The sequence below is a fragment of the Rattus rattus genome, chromosome 15, assembly GCF_011064425.1.
Source record: "Rattus rattus isolate New Zealand chromosome 15, Rrattus_CSIRO_v1, whole genome shotgun sequence".
Classification (NCBI taxonomy): Eukaryota; Metazoa; Chordata; class Mammalia; order Rodentia; family Muridae; genus Rattus; species Rattus rattus.
Genome location: NC_046168.1, coordinates 28,018,827 through 28,037,884, shown reverse-complemented (window position 1 = coordinate 28,037,884; position 19,058 = coordinate 28,018,827). Strand labels below are relative to the sequence as shown.

The 19,058-nt window shown below is 40.5% G+C and overlaps 1 non-coding gene across 1 annotated transcript; it reads left to right on the top strand.

Annotated features, from left to right (window-relative positions):
- Positions 1–2,090: 2,090 nt before the first annotated feature.
- On the top strand, positions 2,091–2,227 carry LOC116885065. Its single transcript, XR_004385941.1, has one exon. It is a non-coding gene; the product is annotated as a small nucleolar RNA SNORA17 (small nucleolar RNA).
- The last annotated feature ends 16,831 nt before the right edge of the window (positions 2,228–19,058 follow it).

Sequence of the window (19,058 nt, the reverse complement as noted above, 5' to 3'; positions counted from 1 at the left end):
TTAAAACATATGGACTTATGTTCAGAATCATGCAAGGGTTGCAGTTATGACTCCCATGTAAAGTACCTGCCCAGAATGCAGAGGACCCTTAATGCTATAAGAAAAAGAAATATTGATAAGAACTACCCATTCTGATAAGCAAGAATGAACCTTCCCATATACAGATTAAAATCCTGCCCAATGTGTTTAAAATAAACCCAGGAAGATTCTTGAGTTGGAGAAAAGTAGGCAAACAGGATTTGAACATTGGTTGCTGAGACAGAGCACTGAATGCTAAGGGTTTACTTTTTATTTGAATTATTCTTTGGTTAGAACAGGATGCATGGTTAGTTTGAAAATTAAAAAAAATATATGTATATTAAAAATCACCGACGAAATCTGCCATTTCTCTAATAAAACCAGTAAGATAATAGCTTAGATGACAAACATTTAATCAAGCACAGCTCTACAGCAAGTTACTTATGGTCCTGGCTCCACTCTGGCCAACAAAGCATGGAAAGGGAATCTAGACAGCGATCCTTACAAGGTTTAATTACCACTCTCTAGCTATCATGCAGAGACAGTACCAAGTGATGAGTGTAGACTTCCACTCCGTCTGTAATTAGAAGACCATTGCCCAGGGCATCATTGGAGTGCATGTAGGCATCCTACTCACCCCCATTTGAAAGAATAATCACCTCCCTCCTCATCATTATGATGACAGAAGTGGGGGCTTTTAACACTGCCCAGCTCCTTTGTGGTGTGGGGTCAAAAGAAGCGTGTAAGGAGCGATGATAAGCATTGGACCTACTCAGAGAGCTTTTGGTACAGCAGAGGAGAATTATGTTTTATCTATTGTGAGTGAACAATTCTGTTGATGAAGATTTCCCTCCTGGAACCACATTTTTCATGTTCTGAAAGAAAGCAGGAACCAAGGCTCACCTACAACGACAACAGCAACAAAACTGTATCTTTCAAGAATGAGGTAGGAATTTAAACGTTCTCAATTGGAGAAGTAGCCTTTCCTTGAGTTTTTAAGGCTATTATGTCATTTAAAAAGAGGTTAAGGAAATGTAAGGGAATGTATGTAAATGTAAGATTCTGTATTTTGTTTCCCCTGCCACAATGGCAGCATTGTATTGGGGAAATATTTTCTAGTGAACTCACCATGGAAAGCTTATAGACAAAAAGAAATCAGGAAAAACACTGTAGAAAAACAAAATGCACTGCTATAAACGATACAAGCATCACACAGAGGTCATGAAACGAGCAGAGAAACTACAATGGAGCCTGCTAAGGACAACTTAGAAGATAACGTATTTGTTATGTGAGTACCAGGACAGGATGCGATCCCAAGAATCCACACTAGAAAGAAAGCTAAGTGCGGTAGCCCATGCTTGGAATCCTAATACTGGCAAGGCTGAGACAAACAGGTATCTTGGATTGTTTGGACTATAGCTTAGACAACTCCACATGGTCCAGGATAATGAGAGAACCTGACTCCAAACACACACACACACACACACACACACACACACACACACACACACACACACACACCAAAGTTGGATGCCTTCTCCTTGAGGAACAGAGTAATTCTCCAGGTTGTAGCATAACCTCTACACACATGAGAACCTACTCACATATGAGAACACAGAAAGCAAATGCAAACTACCCTAAGTACAATAAATACATCCTTTATTAAATTATATGCAAATTGTTTAAATGAATCAATTCTTAAGACTATCAGAGTGCATTACAAGCATGACCCAATTGTAAGCTATCTGGAAGAAACTCACTTCATGCACATAGCCCCTGTAAAGGTAAAACCTTGAAGAATATAAACTATAAAAACATTATTTTGGTGAAAATGAAAGTGCTATATTAGTAATAGGAGAAATAGACTGCAGATCAAAGAGAATTCTTAGATATACCAAAGGATATTAAGTAATAATAAAGGAGTCTACAAAGAAGATATTCAGTCCTGAGCACATATACCAAACAGTAAGGCTACAGTTACACATTCAGAACTGGTGCTCAAATCAGTCTCTTTGTTGAAATTCAAACAATTAGATAGGAACTTAATAAGTGTATAGGACTCAACTCCATCACCCACCCCTAGAAGCAATGTAAGCTTGGCGACTGTGTAACATGTGCATCAGTAAGTGGCAGAGAAGAGTGACACTGTGCTCTGCCTATGCTCAATGTTCTGATTTATGAACATCTGGATGATTAGTAGCCTACTGTTCCCCAAAAAAAGAGTTAGCCTGAGATGACCACTGAACTAGTGCCCCGGCACCTGGACAGGGAGCTTGCCTGAGATGACCATACAGGCCCAGATAGACTCCCAGGATGGGTGATCAAGTCTCAGAATTAGAAGAACCCTACCTGGGAACAAGAGAAAGGGGCGGGAGTGAGCCCAGGGCAGATGACTCTTGAATGGGGCCACTCAGGCAGGCCAGGAGAGAAGCAAGCTAAAAACAACCACCAGACCAGTTCCATGGAGCCCAGACAGGGAGATAGCGTGAGATGACCACCACTCTGGTGCCACACAGGCCTGGTTATGGGGAAGACCATACTGAGATGACCCCTCCGTGGTGCCACAGTGAACAAGAAGGGCATAGCTTTCCTGAGACCACTGCTAAGACTATTCCTGACACTCAGAGACCCTGGGCACCACTAAGAGAAGCAAGTAAGTTGTAGAGAAATGGAAGAGAAAGAGAAACAGGATGTGGGCACAATGAAGAGAGGAAGAACTGAAGAACCAAGGGTAGTGAGGATCAGCTCGATGTGAGTAGCCAGTGAGATGATCTGGTGGGGTCCTGGCTTATGCTGCCACCGGATCATGCCTGGAACCACAGTCCTGAAGCAGCAGAGGTCTCTTACTGCCAAAGTCCAGGCAGATATTCCTGGGCTGGGCTGGGCCATGTTGATGTCTGAGGCCTATACAGAACTATCCCTAGCCCTTACCTGTGCATCATTGGGGAGATGACCCTGGGAGCATTTCTGCCTGAACTACTTGCTGCCCACCCTACCTGCCCTTGGGGGTTTGAGGTGAGGTGGTGCAGAGTCAATGACACAGACCCTGGGAGCAGGTGAGGAATGCCGCAGCAAGCTCATCTGAACGCTGCTGTAAGCTCCTTTAATACCCCTCACCTGTGCCCCATTGGTCCCAAGAAAGCATCTCTTCTAAACAGCAGTTCCTGATTGGCTGGTGTTGTCTTCATCAGCAATCCTTGGTCTCTCAGGCAGTCTTCAGGCAGATTCTCCTGAAGGAGATGCTTTTGTGGCTGCACAGCTTCCAGCCTTTACAAAGAGGTGGCTCCACTCTTCCTGCTACAGGATCATGGGAGCAGGAGGACCGATATAGCTCCTAAAGAGCTGCATTAGTAAGGAGAGCATGCCCCGAGGATTCCTTCATGGGAGACCTGGCCCTACCATGTGGTGGTGTGGATGAGGGAGAGATACCCTCTTCTCTGTCATACCTCATCACCTTCAGCAGGCAGAGACCTCACCCTCCGGTCATGGGAGCTGATGAGGTGCCCCTGCTCCCCCCTGCTGCAGTCCTCCACATCCTGGGCCCTGCGCCTTACCTGGGGAGCAGAATAAAGCTTTGGAGATGTGGGTGAGTCAGCCCCAAGGGCTTGAGCATGGAAGAGCTGGCCCTAAAACTTGTCTGCCATGCAGTGATATGGGTGAAGGAGAAGTGAGCAACCTCTCACCTCTTGCCAACAACTGCGGACAAGAGAGCTGACCCTGAGGTAATCAGAGTGAAAGACCTAGCCCTGCCCCTCACCTGGGCATCACAGTAGAGATGGCCCTGGCTGCGGGAGTTGAGGGTGAACTGCCTCTGAGGGCGTGGGTGTGCCCACTCTGCCTCTTTTCTGTTGGGCAGTGGTGCCGATGAGGGAGAGACGCCCTCCTCTCCTCCCCCATTCTTAGTCATCTATGGCAGGTGAGAGAGCTAGCACTGGGCCACTAGAGTAGGAGACCTGGCCACTCTCCACCATTTTGCCCTAGTCACCTGTGGCAGACAGGAGGATTGGTGCTGGGGCCGTGATGTCAGGAGAGCTGTCCCAGAGCCTCACCTGATGCAGCACTCAGGAGAATGGCACTGCATCTCACCTGGGCAGCAGGGTAGTGTTGGCTCTGGTTGCAGTGGGTTGCTGCTGATCTGGACCCAAGGAATGAGGGCAGGGGAGCTGGTAGGCTGACTAATTCAGATACCTCTTGGACTGAGATCGAATCTTTGTATTGGCCCGCCCTCACATCTACCATATCCATGAACTGCTGGAGTACACGAAGATCTGGAGTTTTCTAGATCCGAATCTGCAGGATCTCCACGACACAGGGCAACAACAGGATATCCAAGGAGTCCTGGTGAGGTTCCAGTGTTGACAGAATAGCAGAAGCCAGAGGCCTTTTACCAAACCAATACTTGCAATGACCATTTGCACAAAGTGTGGGCAAAGGGTATACTGTAACACACTGTGATACATTACAGCTTCACAACAAGATTCTTTTTCTTTTGCGGGGCAGATTGCAAGGGTGGGAGTTGGTATGAGAGGAGGAGGAGTGAGTTGGATTGAGGTACATGACATGAAATACACAAAGAACCAATAAAAACTTAAAACCTCCATCAAATGATAGTATCTAAATTGCGTATACCCTTCTTGATTTTTCTGATAAAACATTCTAGTTAACAACAGACTGCATGCTATTTTCAAGCATCCATAAAATGTATCCCAACAAAGAAGCTGAGTCATGTTTAAAAGATTGAAATCATAGAGTGCCATCCAAACCACAAGGAAAACACTAAGAGTCAATAACAGAAAATATACGAAAACATGGAAATGTGCATCAGTGATCAGCATGTCAAGTATGTCTCAGGGGAAGACAAGATCCACACTGGACTGAAGAAAAATGAAAACCCAACAGAAAAGATCGGCAGAAGAGTGCAGTGTACGGTGGAAGAAATGTGTAGCCTCAGATGCAGACATGAGGGAAGAGGAAATGTCTTGAGTAATCTAAGCTCTGATTTCAAGACTCCAAGACGGAGTGTAGAACAAACTAAAGCCAGCACAGAGCAAGAAACAGCTTTTTAAAGGTACAGAAATGGCAGCAGCTGAGATGGCTCGGCTCTTAGAGTCAGTACTGCTCACAGAGAGGGTGGATCTGGGTTTCCAGGACCCTTACTGTGTGACTCCCAACACCATTTTCACAGCCTCCTCAGACTCTTAAACACACACGCAATCCCCTAAATAAAAATAAAATAACCCCATTTCAAAAATTAAATAATGACTATTATAAACTAAAAGCAAAAAACAAAATAAAACAAAACAAACAGCAAAACTAAACAAAAAGAAAACACCTTCGAAGACTTGCAAACGGAAAAGATCCACATTACCAGGAGTAAACAAGTGACATTCCAGATCCTTCAGAAATAAACAAAAATACTAAGACAATATTCTGGAACACTAAAAGTACCAAAAGATTATTAGATCTTTTCACAGTGAGGAAAATTCATCCTTTGCCATTATTTCTTAAAACAATCTCAAATTTGTTTTTTAAAGTTAAGCATTTACCTAGGACTACTTGTGAATAATTAGATATGTTGTCATGATATGCTAAATAACTTTTATCTTAAAATAAATCTTATATAGGCCAACATAGAATTCAAGTCTTTTGCTCTATTGTTCTGTCTACATTTCCATGGATCTGCATTTTCTGGTTCAATAGCCCAAATCTTGTAATGCCAATTTGTCTCGGAGTTTAATAAAAAGAATATTATCTCTTCAATTTCTTTATAAAGTCACTCAGATATGAGTTTTACTCTTAGCACTGCTTTCATCGTGTCTCATAAGTTTGGGCATGCTAAGCCTTCATGTTCTAAAAAGACTCTAAGCTAGACACAGGTGAAGCCAGAAGCAGCCGTAGGATGAGAAGGAGACAGAGGATTAGAACAGATGGCCAGAGTTAGTTTGAAGCCAACCACAGCAATTCAGTCAGAAGCCCACTTTGAGTCAGTCAGCTTGGAGAAGAGTTTTGAGCCAGAATAGTTGTTGAAGCAGCCAACCAAAGTTCATAAAGAACTAGAAAGGATGAGCTTATTCTGCAGTAAACCTCTGAGAAGACAACTATACAGGTGAGTAAAAGACAGTTTCACTTTTTTCTAACTTCTTCAGTTTATTAAAACAAGATTTGCTTTTGTAGGTTAGATCTCAGTATCATAGGCTTGGTCACTATTCTGTGACGCTCCAGGAAATGTGTGTAGAAATGTTAGGAGGTAGATCCTAGTAGAACAGAACCAGCTCACTGCTGTATGAAAGCCCTAAAGCAGTTATCTGCTTGACCATGACCAGATTCTCTGACACCGTGAGGTAGAATGTTTCCTTCTTTTCAGGTTATGATCTCAGGTGTTTATCACAGGAATAGACTTCTCACTATCACAATTTGTTTTCTGAATGGAGATCACACTAGTGATCTCAATGCCTTGAACACACAATCCTTTCTAATCACTGACATCGATTGCCACACATGTCTTACAATTTTTATATTTGGTGTTTTTACTTGTCCCAAGAACACTTCTTAACATTATACATATAACTTCCTGTTTTGTTCAATTTTCTGGTCTTTATTTCTATGCAGCCTCATTGTCACGTGGCCAGAGCTAAAGCTAATTCTGTATAAGGCATGGGAAAGGTGACGGCCACAGTAATTGACAGTGCTTAGGATGCTGAAAAGGCAGATTCAGAATAGCTGGTGCTAATGGGTCAAGTACAATGGAAGTGCTAGAGAGAGCTGGTGGGGAAGACCACCTGCCTGTACTTTTTGGCTGTTGAGCTCACTGTACATCACACTAGCCTTTAGCCATTGTCTTTGTAGTTAGTTGAGCAGCTTGCTGTCAGGTGCAGGGAGATTTTCCTCTCTCTCTCATCATCATGTTCTTTCTTTGCCCCTTGCTTTTCATCTCCCTACAGAACAAGTTAAGGATGACTCATTGGTACCTAGTTATGATGAAAGCCAGTCAGTGCTTGCTAGGCTAGTAGGGCTTCAGAGTTGTATATGGCCAGTGGCCATCCTATGTTGATCTTCTTGCCTCATTTTTATTTCTGCGTTTACCACACATTTTATACATAATATTCTAGGAATATGTGACCCCAATACTATACTATAAAATAACTAAATGATCATATGTGGAAAGATTAATTAATGCTCTTGACTGCGTGGTTTAGTTGTTTCTTTTTAATGTACAAAGTCATATATTTACAGAAGACAGGGCAGTAGAACCAAAGCTGAGGAATGGGAGGGAGATACATGTGGCATGGGAGAGTACAGCGTATGATCGACTGTAATATATATGTGCAGGAAGATGGCCTTACTGGGAACCAAGTTCAAAATGTGTGAACACATAGACACCAATAGATAGATGGGGGGGAGACGAGAGAGAGAGAGAGAGAGAGGGAGAAAGAGAGAGAGAGAGAGAGAGAGAGAGAGAGAGAGAGAGAGAGAGAGAGAGAGAGAGAGAGAGAGGGAGAGAGAGGAGGAGAGAGAGAGAGAGAGAGAGAGAGAGAGAGAGAGAGAGAGAGAGAGAGAGAGAGAGAGAGAGAGAGAGAGAGAGGAGAGAGAGAGAGAGAGAGGGGAGAGAGAGAGAGAGAGAGAGAGGGGGAGAGAGAGGAGGGAGGAGAGAGAGAGAGAGAGAGAGAGAGAGAGAGAGAAATTGGTAGGATCCTGATGAATGTTAAAGTTTCAGTGCCATGCTTCTACAGCAGAGGTGAAACTGGTGTGTACATGTCCTCCTTAATAATGACATTTCATGATCCCTCATCTTTACACAAACAATAACTTTTCTGTAAAATCTCACCCCATTATAGTTGCTAATGGTGGGCAAATGTGAGATCATTCCCCTCCTTTTTTTTTTTTTTTATAAAATTAGCAATCAGAGTTATTTGAAGCAGACTCACAAAGACAGTTGAGTAAAGTTATCTAGTCCTGAGACTTCTCCCAGCACCATTATATATCACTACTGCCCAATTAGTAAAGCAAGTGTTATCACCCCAAGTAAAAGATTTATGACCTAACTCACTGCATACTCCTTTCTAAGAGACAGGTGGTATTATCCTGCTGTGTGGGCACGGAGAGGACAGTACCATCTTTAACATCCACTCAAAACATTTGAAATGGTATCTTCTTGCCTAGGAGAGTGATTCACAACACAGAAAGTCTTCAACATGTTTTATTTTTCCTTCTTTTTCTTACTGAATTCTCCAGATATGTTCATGTTCACCTTTGTGAATGTGACTAATTCATTTGTCCTAAAATATCTATGACTCTATTCTTGTAGGAGTAGGGAGTGCAACTCAATGGTACCACATTTGTCTAGCATATGCAATGTCTTAATTCAATACCAAGAACAATAAAATCACACACACACACACACACACACACTCATTCTGGTGTGAGAACAAGTCACCAAGGAACAGCTGTTTCCAGGAATTTACCCCTGGGTTCTTATCTTTGATGGAGGGCAAAGACAGGTGTTTCTGTGGGCTGTGTTCTCCTGGGCTTCTCCCTGTAGCTCAGAAGCAGAGCTGAGTCTCTGCTGCTAGGAAGAAAAGAGTGAAAGACCTGGAAGGGGATCCAGGAAAAAAAATACACCGCTGCTTTCCTAAAAGCAGGCGCCTGTTCTGCAGGATCATAAGGTAAAGACAATGCCCAAAGGGGCCTGAGAACATCAAGGGGGTCTTTGAATACGACGCTTCTGCAGAAAATTTGAGTCTGAAGCATTCCAGGTAGGAGTTAATGGTATGAGTAAAGAAACAGATCGTGTTCCAGGTAAAAGACTTGTCTCCCTACTGTGCCTCAGGTCAGGTCAGGCTTAGAAAAGACTGTTCACTCGTCATGGAAGAGGCTGCTATTTTTGCTTTTCAGTTTCTTAACTGGCTGTCTGCTACCGAGTTTTGTTCACATCACCATTGCTCGAAACCTCTGGAGAGACTTTTGGCTCCTCACCTTTGAATTTGGAACCTAACCTTTTCAACTTTCTTGGATGATACCATTCTTAAATGAAGAAGTGTGTAGACAGTTGGTGAGACAAGAAAGATGCGACTGGAAGTCAGAGGCCCGGTGCACTGACTGCCTCCCCGTTTCCTTAGCGACCTCTGTGACCCTGTTGGGAAAGTTCGAATATCCTTTGCATGCTTTTAATGAGGCTGTTTACCCTGAATGCAAGATATGACATAACTGAGTAATAAATTCAGTCTTCTGAGCACAGGGGACAGAGATAGACTCTCCAGCCTTTAACCTGGAAAAGGACCCTGGTGCCCTACATAGACAGCACAGTACAAGGGTGTCATTGTCAGAAACCTCAGGAACCTAGAACTTTTGTGGGGCTACTCTTGACAAAACAAATTGTTTTAAAATTGTAACTTCAGCCCGTAAAACTGAACTATTATCCTCAAATGAGTGTGTATATGTGTGTAGGTAGGTATGTACAGAGTATTTTCAAACTACTGTTCCTGTATGTGTTATATGTGTGTGATGTGTGTGGTATATGTGTGTGATGTGTGTGCGGTATATGCATTTGTGGTGTGTGGTATGTGTATGATGCATGTGTATGTGTGCATATGTGGTGTGTGTGTAGTGTGTGGTATGCATGTAGGTATGTGTGTGTGAAAACATCCTATGTCCTATATATTTATATGTAGAAGGAATATAGGGAGAGCTATTAAGATGGGCTAGAAACTATTTGTCTCTTTCAGGAGACATAAAACTTAATGGAAAAAATGCTGTGATTAAAGACAAAAAACAAAAAACCAAAAAAAACAAAAAAACAAAAAAAACAAAACCTCTGTTGCTTTATGAAGCTTTTGCCTAATGGGCAAACACTTTCTCTGAGAAATCTTACACTTTCTCTAAATCTCTCTCTCTCTCTCTCTCTTTCATTTCTCCACCTCTCTTTTCTGTCTTGTACTTGCTAAGAATTGGATGTGTAAATGTATAGTCAGCTAGTCCTGCTTCTGTGACCATCACTATGATCACCATTTCTTTAGGTCTATTTAAACCTCTCATGCTTTCTGTCTGATTTTTTCCCAATTCCCCTTTCTAACCTCCATGTCTAATATATAGATACCATTCTTACCTTTGGATTTTTCTTTTTATGTTTATTTGAGTAATTAAAAGTGTTTGAAAACACACACTACTTAAGATATTAACTGCTGTATAGATAATTTCGTACTGTGAGATATCTAATGCTCTTTTCCCAACCTAATGTAACGTTATAATCTGTTTCCATGTTTATACCAATTTTGCCTTAGACTACTGCATAGTATGTGTCATTTGTTACATTTTATATTTTATTCTCCCACCAGTGGGTGCTCTGAAATACTAAACTGTACTCTCATAGATATTCTCTGACCTGGATCTGTTTTGCTTTATCCTTATGGAAAGAAAGCATAGACTCTGAAATTTTCAGTTAAGTCTCAGCAAATTCCTCCTTGGAATGGCTCTACTGGTATATATCTTCCTAAAATGTTCATTTCTGCCTTTCCTTTGAAAAAAATATCCAACAATTTGTAATTTTTCCCACACCAAGTATGCAATGTGGGAGAATTAAATTCCAGTTCCAGTTATCAAGTACGTGGTCATTAATTTCCTTTCAGAAAAGTTTGGATCCATGTCAGTGTAGTGGGATACTTACGTAGCATACTGCATTAATGTGGCCCGGAATTCCCCCTTTTCTACACCTATACATGTAGCATACAGCTTCAAATCCCCTACCACAAACAGTATCATCCATTTCTTCACTCCTTTGATGATGAGATGAACAGATGATGTACGCTGAGTGTTTGGTCATTGTTTCAGCCCATTCCTTAGTCACAATCAAGAAGGATAATAAGCCATAGGTAGCATGTTCTGCTTTCTACTAGACTGAAATTGCCATAACAAATTATCACAGACTTTATGGTCTAAAACAATGGCAACATATTCTTCACCATTCTCTGGGTCAGAGTTTCAAATGGGACATGCTCAAATCAGGAAACTGCAATCCTTCTGAAGGCCCTAGAGATAATCTCAGAAGAAACTTACTTGCCCTTCCTATTTCTACAGGATTCTCATACTCCGTAGCTCATGGTGACTTGGTGTACTTTTGAGGCCAGCAACATCAGACCCAGTCTTATTTTTGTCTTTCTCTGGTTTTCATTATGGTTCTATCTCTGTCTCCTCTCCTACCAGCTTCTAGATAATCCAGAAGAACGATTAAATTTTACTTAGTAGGCACCTTCATTTTCTCCTCAAACTTGATTCTTCTATGCCATGGCACTATCGTGCCCATTTCCCGTTTCTGGCAGAGAACATGTTCTCTGGAGGAAAAGGGAGTCAGTTACACCTACACATATAGCTCTTTACAATGGATCCACATGGTACAGATCTGGACCTAAATTGTGGCCTGGAGCTCAGTGCAAAGAGATCAGCAGAATCCTTATAACTGATGCTCAGGTCCACCAAGTAGTTATAACATCAGGTAGCATACGGGCTACAATACTGAGGTTGTTTGCTGCTCTTGTGATCAGTGGTTGAATTATCTGCAAACAGAATTTTACAGAGAATAGTTAAAAATATTAGTCTGATTTTACAAGGAGCCAGTGACTTTGTGACTCCGTTGGCTCTCATTGCCTGTCTTCTGTGCATTAAAAAATTCAAAATATTTTATTTTTTCTTTATAGTATCTTCATTTGTTTAGCTCTGTTGACGTTTGGTGCACTAACATGCTATTCTTGAGCAAACATCGTCTTCCCCAGAATCCCTTTCCTTACATGACCCTGGGCTCGGGTTTGACAATGAGTAGCACTCCACTAAAATTTGGAAGGTGGAAAATAAGGATGGTAATCTGTCCCTCAATGCAGCATAGACAATGTGATGAGATCAATATTTGTATCATATGAATATATCTTATGAATTTTTACATAAATACAAAGTTAAAACTAGGTAACTATTATACACAACGACTCAAATGATGATTGTTCCATAAATTAGTCAAATTGTCTTTGTCTAAATTCAGGTAAACACTGAGGTGACTCAAATAACTATCAAATAACTGTTGCCTTTGTCTTCATTCTTTCCCTTCTGTGTCTAGATGAATCACTCATTAACCAGAGTTTAAACTTTGGAAAGCAAGGCTGCAATTACTTGTTTCATACTATTTTAAAAAATTTAAAATACACTACTTATTGTGTAGCTGCATCCACTGTGATGCCTAGGGGGAGGTCAGAGGAGAACTGTTCTCTGAAAGTCTGCTCTTTCTACCATGTAGATCTCAGGAGTCAAATTTAGGTCATCAGGCTTGACAACAAGTATTTCTATCTGAATTATCTTTCTAGCATTGTTTAGGTTTTAAAGTATTTATTTAGTTTGTAAAATTATTTTATGCATATGTTCATGTGAGGGTATGTGAACATGGGTGCAGGTGCCCATGGCAGAATAATGTACTAGGAAGCCCCAAACCTATCACACTAAAGCTTCTCAAAGGATTATCAACAGTCTTTTGGGTGACAGTGGTGTTATGGAATTATGTGAAATCACAAAATGTGTCCTTGCAGAATAACAAAGTTGTCGTGTATGACTTTGTCCAAGTGGGGCTAAGTGTTAATGATTTAGTGAGTTGCCATACTTCTCATGGTTTATATCCATTCTCATCCTTGACTGTGCAGTGGAACTTGCCATGGGTAAAGACATACTAGAACATGTAGTCTGTGTAGTTGAGGTCATTGAAGGGGTTATTGGTAGCAACATTATTCACTTTGCCAGACATGAAAGCATCCCTGGTAAGCAGGTGCCCAATATAGCCTAATCTATTCACTCTGACCTCCACCAGCATGTCTCAAAGATGAGACTGCCTCTGAGCTAGAAGATGTGGCTGTCTCTGGAACAGCGAGCCTAAACTCTTTACATGTGTGTGTATGGAAGCGTCTACAGTAGTAGGTAGCTTTTCCATAGTACCTTTGGAAGTTCTTCAGTGTTATCTATCTCTCCACTATCCTCTCCTCTCTCTTACATTCCCAACCCCACTGTAGTTTAACCCTTCCTGTTTCATCACTCTCCATTTAAGCCTTTATGCCACTGAATTCTATGTTTCCCCAGTTGAATCAATACCTCCCCAAAATCTCACCTTACTTTCTTGACCTCTCTTGGTATTCCATGTAAAACACACGTCCAAAGATTCGAAGCTAATATTAATGTATGGAAGAAAAAAAACCACAATTTCTATCTTTCTGGGTATCTTACCTTATTGAAAATAGCTGTTTCCAGATTTATCTGTGAATTTCATAGTTAATTTTTCTTAATTCCAGTGTGTAAATATATCACATTTTCATTATTTATCTATTAGTTGATATACATTGAGGTTATTTCTATCTCCTAGTGATTATAACCAGGTATCTCTATAGTAATATACAAAGTTGTATAGCTGATTATGTGGGTTATCTGTTTCTAGTATTTTGAGCAACCTTCAAACTGATTTCCATAGTTGTTGCACCAGTTTTGTGCAGTCCACCAAAAGTGAATAATTGTTCTCCTTTCCCCACATCTATGTCAGCTTTTGTTATTATTTGATTTTAACCTTTGTCATTCTGATTATGAAAACATTACGGTTATGGACATTGTTTTGGTTATCTTTCAGAACTTAAAGTAAGACTATTGCTGAAGACGTGGCATACTTAAATTATAGAACACAAAGATAATCAAACTGGTGCTGACCTGAAAGCTAGATTCTTACTGGTCACCTTTTATTATGCTGGAAGGTACTATTCTGGACAGTTTTATTTCAACTTGACACAACCCAGAGTTATCTGGAAGAAGGTAGTCTCAAACTGAGAAACTGTCTCCATATGATCCAACCATTGAGCACTTTTTAAATTACTGATTGATGGGGGATGGCCCAACCCATTGTGGTTGGTGCTACTCCTGGGCTGGTAGTTCTAGGTTCTTCAAGAAAGCGGGCAGAGTAAGCCATGATGACCAAGTCATAGAGAATCATCTTTTTATGACCTCAGTATCAGCTCCTGCCTCCAGGTTCCTACCCTGTTTGAGTTTCTGTTCTGTATTCCTTCAATGATAGACTACAGTGTAGAAGTGTAAGCCAAATAAACCATATCCTCTACACACGCATTTGGTCATGGTATTTTATCACAGCAATAGAAAATCTAATTATGATAGGTACTTTGAATGCTACTAGAAGAAAAGTTATCATAATCTTACCCATCTGTGAACCTAGTGAATTACAAGAGTGATTGTTCTAGCAAGATATATTTGCTGATGCAATAGTATCATGAACATCATGGTACTAACCAATCTCTTTCTGATTAGATTTAGAGCTGAGAGAGGAAGAGTCAGTTGTTTTTTATAGCTTGGACCCTGGTAAGTCTTCCATGCCTCAATAGAAGTCACATAAAATGTGGGCGACACATAGTGGACATAATGGTATATAAAACAAAAAACAAAACAGACAGCTCAAAGTTGGCTGGGTAAAGAAGATGCTCCAACATATATCAAGGACACATGCTCCACGATGTTCATAGCAGCCTTATATATAATAGCCAAAAGCTGGAAAGAACCCAGATGTCTTCAACAGAGGAATGGATACAGAAAATGTGGTACATCTATACAATGGAGTACTACTCAAATTAAAAACAATGACTTCATGAAATTCATAGGCCAATAGATGGAACTAGAAAATATCATCTTGAGTGAGGTAACCCAATTACATAAAAAACACACATGGCATGCACTCACTGATAAGTGGATATTAGCTCAAAAGCTTGGATTACCCAACATACAATTCACAGACCACATGAAGCTCAAGAAGAAGGACGGCCAAAGTGCAGATGCTTCAGTCCTTCTTAGAAGGGGAAACAAAAATATTAATAGGAAGAGATATGACAAAGTTTGGAGCAGAGACTGAAAGAATGGCTATTCAGAGCCTGCCCCACCTGGGAATCCAGCCCATATACATACAGCCACGAAACCGAGACAATATTGCTGATGCCAAGAAGTGCATGCTGACAGGAACCTAATGTAGCTGTCTCCTGAGTGGCTTTGCCAGAGCACATCAAATACAGAGGCAAATGCTAGCAGCAAACCATTGAACTGAGAACGGGGTCCCCATTGGAGGAGTTAGAGAAAGGATTGAAGGAGCTGAAGGGGTTGGTAACCCCCATAAGAACAACAATACCAACCAACCAGAGCTCCCAGGGACTCAACCACCATCCAAAGAGTACACATGGACAGATTCAGGACTCCAGCTGCATATGTAGCAGAGGATGGCATTGTTTGGGCACCATTGGGAGGAGAAGCCCTTGGTCCTGCCAAGGCTGGACCCCCCCAGTGTAGGGAAATATCAGGGTGGGGAGGCAAGAAAGGGAGGATAGTTGAGTGGGGAACACCCTCATAGAAGAAGGGGAAAGGGGAATGTGATAAGGTGTCTATGGGTGGGAAACTGGGAAAGGGGAAAACATTTGAAATGTAAATTTAAAAATCCAATATAAAAAGAGGGTCATAGGTCTGGGAGGAGGTGGAGGGGGGTATGAATATGATCGAATCAAAATACATTATATAAAGCTCTCAAAGAAGTGGTAGAATCTAAAGGTTTAAATGAGCGAATTATATGTAGCTTCCCTTTAATAATCTACTCATCAAAAAAGTAACTATAGTTTTCATACGTATGTTTTGAGAGGATTTGTAGTGATATATGACTTCCCATAAAACCCTCCAAATCATTTGCATTTTCACATTTCTCCATGGTATTTGAAATACATAACTCTCCAAAGGGGTATGATGGATCTTAAAAAGCTCATCTTTTTCAAAAATTAAAATAATGAAGCTTCCTGAATATACTATGGAGAAACTGTTGTGTTGTTTTAGAAATTCAAATCCTGGTTTAGAGAATAGAGAGTCAGAGTTCAATCCTTGGGAATCAAATAAATAAAAGGAAAGAATTAACTTCTACAGGTTGTGGTTAACATGGACCCAAAGTTAGGTTTCCAACGTCTTTTTCAAATCTGTTTCAAGTTGATGTATTTACTGAATGGCAAAGATCCCCAATCACTGTGAGTTTGAAGGGCCAAACAAGGAAGGAAGGGTGATGGGCATTCTTTAAGTACATCTTATAGCATTGTCTTCCATTCAGCTCCTCATTTGCATAAGACAACAGTCTGGAATTTATCCATACATAAAATTTATTTATTATATACAAATCCATTCAATTAAACTTTATGAATAAATATAAGTCCTGATAAAGACCCCAGGATATATGAGTGCATTGAGAACAGATAGCTTCCAAAAATATCAAATTGGCATTTAAATAGTATTTTTGTAGTTTCTCTTCTTCATTCAAGAAAAGATACCCGTGGCATGAAAGTATTATCAGTGAAAATTGATGGAGTAAAATAAGCAAATGTAAAATATATGGGGATGTTCAGGACATAAGCCACCAGATGAAAGGTTCCATCTTATATACCCTGGGGTTTTCAGTTGCTCTAGTAAAATAGAAATGCTCACAGACACAAACACTTAAAGAGATCATGCCAAGGTTTCTGTTGATTCAAAGTCTTTCCATTTTAAAGGCAAGAAGGGGAACAAAAATCAGGTGTATTTGAGAGTACATGCTTCACAGGAATGACTTCATATAGACTTTAAGCATTTTCCATAGTAATATAAGATACTCAACCCCAGGGCTCTAAATTGAAGACCATAATGACTTTTATTCAAAGGCCGACAAGGTACATCAAAAACCAGTTAAAAAGGAAGCAACTATCCTGTTATACAGTTATTGTCTTTAGAATATCTCTGTTGATAAAAGTACATACTGCACTGAAATGGTAGAGCCAATCTGCTCTGTCTTAGTTAGGGTTTTACTGCTGTGAACAGACACCATGACCAAAGCAACTCTTATATGGACAACATTTAATTGGGGCTGGCTTACAGGTTCAGAGGTTCAGTGCATTAACATTAAGGTGGGAACATGGTGGCATCCAGGTAGGTATGGTGCAGAAGGAGCTGAGAGTTCTACATCTTCATCTGAAGGCTACTAGCAGAATTCTGACTTCCAGGCAGCTAGGATTAGGGTATTAAAGCCCACTCCCACAGTGACGCACCTACTCCAACTAGGCCACATTTACTTCAACAAGGCCACACCATCAAATAGGGTCAATAGCTGGACCAAGCAAATAAAAAACATCACAAACTCCCCACCAGTAGCTACACAGTGCACCGATATTGTGGATTCTTGAATGAAACACACACACACACACACACACACACACACACACACACACACACACACATATATACATACACATAACCTTAGTTTTAATATGACCTAAGCAGCTTAATGGCTAGAGCACTCCCAAACTTCCACATTGCTAACTCCTCCCCTCCAATACTCCTGAATTATCACTTACTAAAATCTATATTCCATCTTTGCTAGCCCAGACCCAAATGGGGACAGGGGGTTCCCTGGGGCTGCTCTTCCCCATCTCTTACATGACTGTATGCTTTCTTTCCTGAGCTCCCAAGCCTGATCCTCCTGATTCCCTACCCTGGAATACTTTTCTTCTTCTCTTGGTTTTCTAAAGTCCTGCCTCTGTCTCCCTACACAGCTGTTGGTTGCCAGCAATTTTATTTACCAATTAGAGCCAACTGGAAGAAGGGACCCCATAGCATCTTACATGCAGATGTGCAAATTCCTGTGTAATATGGGAACCCAATTAACGTCATATAAGCAATAACCAAACTCCATCTTGATTCATCTCAGTGACTCTTTGGAGAAGCCTCAGTTGAAAAATATGTGTAGTAGGTTTAAAAAACATAGCCAGAGATTTAAAAATTTACAAATGATTTGAAGTAAAAAAAAATATAAATTTATTTTATTTTTATATGTGTGTGTGTGTGTGTGTGTGTGTTGCCTACAAGTATTCCTGTGCACCACATTTATACAAGGTGCTTATGGAGGAAAGAAGACAGCATCTGATTCCAGAAACTGCAGTTATCCACAGTTCTGTGCCATCATGTGAATGCTAGGAATCAAACCCAGGTTCCCTGGAGGAGCAATCAGTACTCATAATCACTGAGTCATTTCTTCAGTCTAACTAAAATGAAATTTAAATATTGAAAACACATAATCCTTCCCTGAAAGACTGTAGTAACACATGTTATTCATCCATATCTATCTATCTACCTATCTATCTATCATCTACCTATGAGGCAGTTCCTAGATACTTATGCCCATCTGAGCAATTAATCACTTTTGGAATATTTTGTTCTTGACCCAGAAGACTTCTGCTCACAAAACAGTCTTCTGTTTTGTTCCATATTCTATTGGACTCTTTCTTTTTCTGTGGTCAAAATTGTCAGGATTTTTAGCTAGTTTTCAAGATATGCCTAATTCCAGGTTTTGTGAAAGGACTCCAGCAGGTAAAATACTTGTTTATATCCAACAATTTGAGTTCCATCCTTAAAACTCACATAAAAGTGGAAAAAGAGAATCAACTCCACAAAGTTATCTATGACTTCCACATATTCACAGTGGTGTTTGTGTACGCCCATCACAATAATAATAATTCTGGTAGTAATAAAATAAAAATAACAGCTTATTGTTTAGTTTTGATGTAGAGAATGTATCCAAAATATAAGAATTTTATTTAATTGCCCCCTTCCTTGTTCACTTCCTTAAGGCAATCACTGCAGACAAAGAGATGTTCTGTTCCCTGTGACCTTTTAGGCAGTATTTCCTTCCATAAAATGCAAAGCTATTGTTTAATCCATATTTATTATAAGGATTTGGTGCTATATTTTTATGATTGGCAATCACTGAAGGCTTTATACCGGGGGCCCCTCAGTTTGTTCCTGAGCTTTTAACATGTTTCATTTTTAAATTGCATATATTAACAGCAAAGCTGCAAATCTATAAACAACCTCACATGGACCTTCAGAGAAAGGTGGAAGGGGATAGTTTCTCTGAGTGGTTCTTGTTATAATAAAGCAGTAAGTGAAGAGATGGTTCTGGGATGCATTGTGCCTTTGAA